Raw genomic sequence first — 8464 nt, forward strand, 5'->3', positions numbered from 1 at the left:
AGTCGTTCCTGTCTCCCCCATCCACACTCATCTACAGACACTCATTGTGGCATTATTTTATATTTATTTCAAAAGAGGGTTTTTTTAATCTTTATTCATAACTGTCTTTCCTTCAGCTGTGGATCAAACAAGCAGATATGAATATTCAGAAGTTCATATCAGGAATATGGAAGCCAGGGACCCATTTAAATAAATATTTTGCCATCATATATCTACCAGTTACCTTCCCCATTTTCAGTATGAGAAAATGCATCATCAACATTTGTTCTCAAAGCAAAAGGAGAAAATTTATCTAAGTCATGGAGAAATCAGTCCATGTTGAAGCTCAGAGATATGCTTTTACTTTTCTCTTTGTGGAATGAAAGCAGAGAGAGGACAAGATATACAAGCAAATGAGCAAACCCAAAACTAACAAACAAAAAATTGAGCAACTTAAGCTTTAATGAATAGATGTTTATGGAAAAAGAAATGTGACACAGAATATCAGCTCTTCTGGAGATTTTTTCTTGTTAGCATCCTGTATTCCCAGGCACCCAAGATTCTAGATGTAGTTTTCTGCAATGATCAGATTCTCTTTGCATAGTCATAGCTGCTTCTAGTGAGAGCTTTAGTGCCGATTTCAATGGGAGCAAAGATGGGTTGCCAATGAACACATTAAAAAATTATTTTCATTAATGCATCGTTACAATGATGTTAGCTCTGTCGTTGTTCCTAACAGTTTCTTTTGAAACACCTTGTCCACCTCTCCATGAAGGTGACAGTTGCTTGTTAAAATGTCTGGAAAACATTCCAAATGTCCTTCGTTCTGCTCCATGAAAACAGTTCTGCATTTGTTGTGTCATAGTGCAGGGACTGGAGATGATGGGTTGCAGCAAGGGTGAGATACGTTTCCTAGAAAGACTTCTGGATGTAGAGAGCTCTTCTTAGATGGCTAGTTATGGCCTTCTCATATTCTGTGGTCAGGTGCAACAGCCAAATTCATAGGGAAGATGATTGTCTGCATCTAAGGCATGGAAACAAGGAGGAGTGTGATGAGAACAAGCCACGGTTGTACCTCAGCCTGTGCAGGACGCTTTATTCAGGTTTTTATACCAACCTATTATTGCAGCTTTCCTTTCCAAGTGTCTTGGTATGTTGAGACAAGCATTACTAGATGTGTCTGAAAAATGTTAAGCATTGTTAGCTTGTGTTGCTTCTATCACAGACTAATCAATGGGCTGGAAAGGTGTAAAGGAACAAAATGTGTGCATTAGTAGTGGCATTGATCCATGATTTTATTTAAAGGATACATGAACTGGATGGAGTCCATGCATGATGTGCTTGTGCTCCACCAGGCTCTGCAGCTTGGCATAACTAGAGGAGTTGAAGATAAAACTCCCTGACATTGCACCTCATGACATAACAAAGGACCTTATCCTGATGAACCAGTGGCACCTAGCAGAGACAGAATTTTCAGACCAGATGGAGAGGAAAAAGGAAGAGCTCAGGATCTTTTCCAATAATTTGGAGGCAGAAAAGACAGAGAACTTGCTATATGCCATGCTACCAAGACACATCAGCTTAAGGAAGGAAGCTTAAGAAATCAGCTTAAAGAAGGAAAATAGGTGGATGCGGGTACTGCAGGTTCCTTTCTTTTTCGCTGCTTATGGTTTCTCTAGTATATCTGGTCTAAAACTTTGCAGCTCCCTTTGTAACAGTGTATTTACCAGAGCAGTCCCAAAGTATCCTCTTTCTCTACGTGATGAATTACGACACCCAGAGCATACAAGCATCATCAGGGACCCTTACAGCTGCGATGATGGAGAACAGATGACTGCAAGAGAAGAACAGGCCTTGCCTCGAAACTTCAGCCATGAGACTTGCATCATAAATTCCTTCCTGAGTACCACTGATACAAAGTTTTTCAGAAGAGAACACTGTTATGAAGAAATAGAAGTAGTCACAGTAGGAAAGGAGGGCATTTGTGGCATGTGTATTGCTTGTTTTCAATCTGGAATATACCAATTTAGCAAAGTCCCATCCAACACTTGCTAAGCAAAAGCTTTTTAGATACTCCAGTCAGAGGTGTCTTTACTTAGCACACATCAGTATAATTCAGGTACCAAGCAGAGAAAGATGAGAATCTCTCCTATGCTTACAGGGAGTTTTTCTTCAGCTATTAAACCAATTAATAGGATTTTGGCAAATTACGGAAATCAAAGAGTATTACTGACTCAGTCAAATAATAATAGAAATCTTTATGAAGAAATGTACACCTAAGAGCCAACTTCTTCCTCAGGAGAATTTGATTACTGCACAGTACTTTTCAATGATATTGTGACATCCACAGATACTTGCTCTGCCAGTGAGCCCATTAAACTGAATTCCATGTATTCCAAGTTTGATTAATTAGGCAATGTCCCTAGAGTTTATAAAGTGTTTCTATTGCTGTTTTCTTTAGTGGTTTGTGATTTTGTTTATTTGGTTGGTTGGTTTTTATTGTGAGTTTTCTTCTGTCTAACCAAACAGAGCATGTGGTGATCACAGGGAGTGAAACTGGATGAAAATTTGGGGTAGACAGTGTTCTTTCAGAACTTCAACCATCAGTTCTTGTAAAGTGAGGCTTTCTCATTCTTTTCAATGCTTTGAGATAAGAATTTCCAGATCTTTTCATTTTCCCTTACACTTGTCCGTGCAGAAAAAAACAAAACAAAAAATTTGTCACTGAGCAATCCTTGAAATGGTAAGGTTTGTTTTTTGTTTGTTTGTTTGTTTGTTTGCCTATCCATAATAAGGATCCTTTGGCTTCAGTGACTTGCAGGAATTGGACATTTTATGACCGTAGAATTATCTGATGTCAGGACGAAACAGGTGGGTGGAGGCATCACAGTCCCTATCACTAGCCATGCACTAAGAGGAGCCAATCTTCTGTTTGGTATGGGATTTGCTTCCCAAGAGATCGTAAATGCTGTGACTGAGGAGCCCATTCAGGTATGGATGACTGAATTCTTGCTTTGAAATAGATGTTATTTATCAGTAAATATTTAAGCAAGACGTCCTGTTCTAGTGGAGGTCAACATACTTACACTTCAGGTTAGTATTCTTGTTAAACAACATGCTGAATTCAGGCAGTGGGGCTTTAGTTTTGCAGAAGGAAGAACTTTGTAGTCCAGAATCCAATAATGTACAAAACCGTGCATTTAACAATGGCCAAGTTGTCCATTCACTGACAATTTAGAGAAATGAGTACTCAGGAACAAACTCTATTTTATTGCTGTTTGTGTTTAAAGATAACCAGAAAGTCATTTAGTAATTCATGAACAGATAAAAATAATTTACATAATGAATTATTTCACACTTGTTCCTTGCTTGTAAGAGCTGCTTCTACAAGGACAAGTGTTGTTTGTTGAAAATATAGAATTTTACAGTTCTTTATTGGCTAGCTACAAAAACATAATATTAATTGTATATACATGGAATGTTGAATTTAGGGTGCTGGGTAATGAGGAGAACAGTCAAGTGGAGAGTTGTCTGAAGTGATGTTTGCCATGGGTACAATGGAGCTGTAATGCCTCCTTCTCTTCTGCCCCTTGCCATCACCAGTGTGACGGTCACAAGATAGGAAAGTAACTAAAGTGCTCATCATCGTCTTCTTCTTACAAACAGCGCACTCGCTGTCATCAGCCCAAGGCTTTGCCTTTGTTTCTGCAATCAAATCCACAGGTTCCTGGGGAGGAGTAAACTGTTATTTAGTCCCTAGAATGGGAGATGGGGAACAGCCTGCTTAAAGTTGTGTATGGCATGCTTGTTCAAGAAGGACTGCTAAATTTTCTAGGTAGAGACAATGAGAAGCTGGTATGACGTATCCCATTTCATTTTTTATTCATACTGACCAACGAGAGGTGGGATTCACTCCGGGCCAGTGCTGGCTGGGGCTGTTGATGAGAAAATGCCAAAGTATCGCTTGTTTGGAGACACTGTCAACACAGCTTCATTCATGGATGGGATCTTCCCAGGAGGATCCACTTCAGCTCAGTAGCTTTTCAGTAGGGAAAAGGAAGTGCCAAATGGAACAAGCCAACCTGAGCAGTTTCTTTCCAATCACTTTTGGCTAGAGCAGTCATAAAACAAGGGACATTTTGGTACTATCTACACCAGGCTACTTTGAGATTTCACATGGGGGGCATTCCTAGGATCAGTCAGTTCAACATGTGAGTCAGTGGAAAAAGGTAGGTGCTCCAGGGAGACAATCCAGCATGTCTAAGAGAGACATCAAGGGAAGCTTTAAGTGGAAGTGTGAACAGTGCCACCCACAGACACACATCATATGAACAGAATTATTTTCACATTACTTAATATTTCCATACAACACCTAAAATCCAGGTACTTAGATGGAAGAACGAGATTCTCCTAACCCTCACCTTGTAAAAATCCTAGCAAATACTTCACTGACACAAGAGTCAGTTGTTGGCAGGCAGATCCAGGCCTCACGGCAGTAGCGTGCTTCCCTGTCTGGACAGGTTTCCATGGGCTCAAGGCCTCTCAGAGTAACGGGCTGTACTGAGTGAAGTAATAACTTGGAAAGGGTATGACATCCACTGCCTTCTGTGTTTGGACATCTTTGCTGGCAGGCTTTTCTCCTCTTTCTGTTAAGGCTTTTACCTGGAGAAAGTTGAGCTGCAGACGTTCTACAGAGTCCTTGAGTATCTCAGTCTTGTCCTTTCTAGTGCAGCTTGGAAGGAGCTCTGCAAGATTAGTGCATTACAGCAGTGCTAAATGTGGGATGAATAAGCTGGAATCAGGCTTTCTGTGGACACACCATAAACTGAGAGCACGGAATAGAGGGGAGAAGAAAGCAAAATATATAGAGCAAGCAGAGAAGTTGCTTGGGCACACAAACATTTTTTTCAGGTACCTATGGATTTTGCAGAATAATTGAGGCAGCCCCTTTGAAAACTTAGGCTTGGTATTTACACTTACCCATACCTGCAGAAGAAAAATGAATCTATTTCCTAGTAATCCTGATTCTGGTTTCCTATTTTATATTCAGGTTCTCCAGCAGGGACGTGTTGGCTCTGATTTATGGTTTGCACATTTTTATTGGTCATGGTCTTTCAGAATAATTCACAGCTAAAGCAATTTTTGGGGCATCCAAAAGACCAATGCTTAAAAATAAAATTTCCATGACCTGCAGTGATTTAGTACCTGGCACAGGTCCTAACCAACCCCAAACTCAGCAATAAATAACTTACAAGAACAGTTTTCTTACTGTGGCATTACTTCCTCCCCTAGCGAACAAATAAAGAGCCCTACTCTGCATTCCATACTCAGGCAAAAGTACTGTTGGTGTTAACAGGACTTTTGCCTCAGTAGTCTAAATTTGGCTCAGCAGTTGTGAATCACAGTGGTGACACGGTGCGTTGAAGCTCATCTGCTCTGCACCCTATGTACAGCCAAGGTTCTCAGCTGGCTATCTTACCTCCTAGTCACTCCGGGCATTTCTTCGTATCTTGCAACCCAGAGTGATTCTGGTTTTATTTGCGGGAAAACCCATGCCCAGTTTGTAAGATCAAGACATTTACATGTTGTTTTATTATATAAAGCAGGAAAAGTGATTTTGCGATGCATTTTAAGAGTTGAGCACCACGGTCTTTTTGACTTACGTTGTGCATTACCGACACATGCTCCCATGAGAACAGACAGAAATACTCATTAAATAGAGTAATGAAATGCTGCTTGCTGTGCTCTATGTATAACACCATCACATATTTCACACCATCAATAACCACTGTAAAGTGCAATAACAAACAGCAAAATAAGTGTGAAATGAAGTCTTAAATGCTTAGAGGAGATGCCTTTCTGAGAAGTCTTGCAAAGCTCTTTTCTGCTCAAAAATTTGCTAGTAACAAATAATTTTTTATTAGCACTGAAGAACTAATGGAGCTGTAGGAGAAAACTCTGGATTCTTTTCTGATTCATGCCTCGCAGTGGAATTGTTAAGTTCCAGTTGCAGGATTTCTTATTTCTGGTGATGATGCATGGGCCAGAAAAGAGCAGAAGCTGAATGGCTGCAGAGCTGGCACTCATGAAAAAGATTTCCTGGTAAAAACTGAACAAATCGGATCAGAAGCCACAAGTATGGACCTTCACACTCTTATTTATTTATTTATTTTTTTCCTCCAGGCCTTGTTGTTACCTTATTTTGTTTTCCGTGTGAAATGTACATGCTTAAATGAAATCTGCCATTACAGAATACTTTGCTGAGCCCAGATCGTGCAACATTATATGCTTGGGCAGAGTGTTACCCCACGTACAGGGAGCAAGGCAGGAGATCTCCATGTGGTTTAGCTGTCTACCCATGTGCTGTACATTATTAACTAGTTTTTTCTGTTTTAATTCGTTTGTACAACTGTTTACTATCTAGAGAATCCACACTCCATCCAGGTTTTTAAAAATTTTCTCCTTTCTTAAATAATTGAGCTTTTGATATCTTTTGCAGTCCAGGTAGATCCTCATCAGAAGTAGCAATCTGTGGTATATTGACTGCTTAGAGGATTGGGGCTGACAATATAAAGTTCTTTTATGTAATGCTGTACAAAAAGACCTAGTACACAAGGAGCTGTTTACACCCAGAACCAATTACAGCACAGGCAAGCCCACCTAGAACAATAAGGTATTCCTTTGGGTAACCTTGCTCTGGCCATCAAAATGTACCCACCACTAATGATGCTGTGCTGTTATTTCAGTTTTTAATTTCCTCTTGATAATTCTTGGTCGCATTGTTGCCATTGGACTCCTTGTTCTAACTTCCACATTTTCTCTTGTGCAGAGCTCTGCCAAATCGAAACTTCAAGACAGATTAAAGAACAGAAACAAAAGATGAAGTGAAAAGGCAAAAGGGCCACATGCTTTTTGAGAAAAAATCTGCATGCAGCTGAGGAAGAAATCAAAGCCTCACTGCAGCTTGGCTGGGCAGAAAAGCACGTACAGGGGCCTGCTGGCCCAGTGTAAGCAGATAAACCAACATTGCTCCGAATTCTGAGAAAGGTAGCGAGCTCAATTTATTTTGAAGTGTCAAGTAATTTAGCCATTCTTCATTTGAAGCCCAAAGAAAATCCTTCAAGGAATTCAATTTATATCACACTGCCCAGCTGTACCCTCTTTTCTCCTTCCCTGTTGGCTGTCAGTGAGAACACTGAATGATATGAAAATGAGATGGCAGGATGTCTTTTGAAAGTAGGTGGAGAGGAAAATTTAAGCAGTAGACACAGAATTAGATCTATGACTCCTCGTGCTTGGGAAATCATACGTGTAAAACCGGGAAATACTGTCTTGGCCCAAACCAGATAGCAACCAAGCACTTGAAACTGGAGGACACAACACAAAACCTATGTGAACAGGATATGAAATGACATAAGAGCTAAAGTTTTGTCTGTCTCAATTACTTCAATATTTTGGAGAGTGTCAGTGGAAGGGGGAAAGGAGAACCAACAAGCACGCAGAGGCAGGAATAGGAGAGCATGTCTTGAAACAGTTTTGGGCAGACCAGGAGATAGACATGCAGAAGGACGAGGGAGCAGGGGGAGAGCATTGCAAAGGGTCAGAAGCACAAATAGAAGCTCTTGCTGGGGTGCAGGAAATGAAAGCTTGAGGAATGGTTTATGTTTAGAAACTCAAATGGCCTGGTTTTCAGCCCCGTTTCCAAACAGAATTACCCCAGGACATGGAATATGGGCTGTCCCTCACCTTCACATGTGGCAGCCTATGCTTGCGCAGAAACGTGTGTCTCCTTGGGCCATGTACCACCCAACCTTCTGCCAGCAGGACGCAGATAAAATCTATTACTAACATGCCTCTGGCCCCAAGAGGAGGGGATTTCACTGCAACATGTGTTTAGCTGCTTGTCTTTGAAATGCCCATGGATAAGGTGTTCACTCCTACCCTGCAGTAAACAAAGAAAACAAACTTCAGCAACATACCATGACGTGGCCCTTGAACCTCAGTCCAGATGCAAACACTTTGCCTGTTTGTTGACTCATATATCACGCAGGGATGGGGCCTTGCCATAGAGAAAAAGTGAAATACTGACAGAGCGGGAGCATCCGTGGCAGAAAGCAAGTCAGCAGGATCCCGCTTCCCATCTAGCGAGACAAAAAGACTATTGTTTCTGGCAAAGACAATGTTTTGAACCTCAGGAGTGTGAAAACAGTAACAGATTTATTAATTCCTCCTGGATGCATGTAGCTGCCAGCCTTTAGCCAGCACACGCTAGGAGTGCAGAGCTTACATGTGCTGGGGATGGTGCTGGAATTGAGGAGTACAGCTAAGCTCATTTCCCATTTTTGTGCCCAAATTACATATGAGAATAACAAGGTGGAGGAATATGGTCATATCAAAGGTCTGTCTAGCTCAGCATCCTAGAAGGGGCCAGTAGAAAATCCCTAGGGAAGATCCTTAAGAATGGGAAACGCAGAGACTGAGGCTC

This window comes from Columba livia, chromosome 1 (assembly GCF_036013475.1).
Source record: "Columba livia isolate bColLiv1 breed racing homer chromosome 1, bColLiv1.pat.W.v2, whole genome shotgun sequence".
Classification (NCBI taxonomy): domain Eukaryota; kingdom Metazoa; phylum Chordata; class Aves; order Columbiformes; family Columbidae; genus Columba; species Columba livia.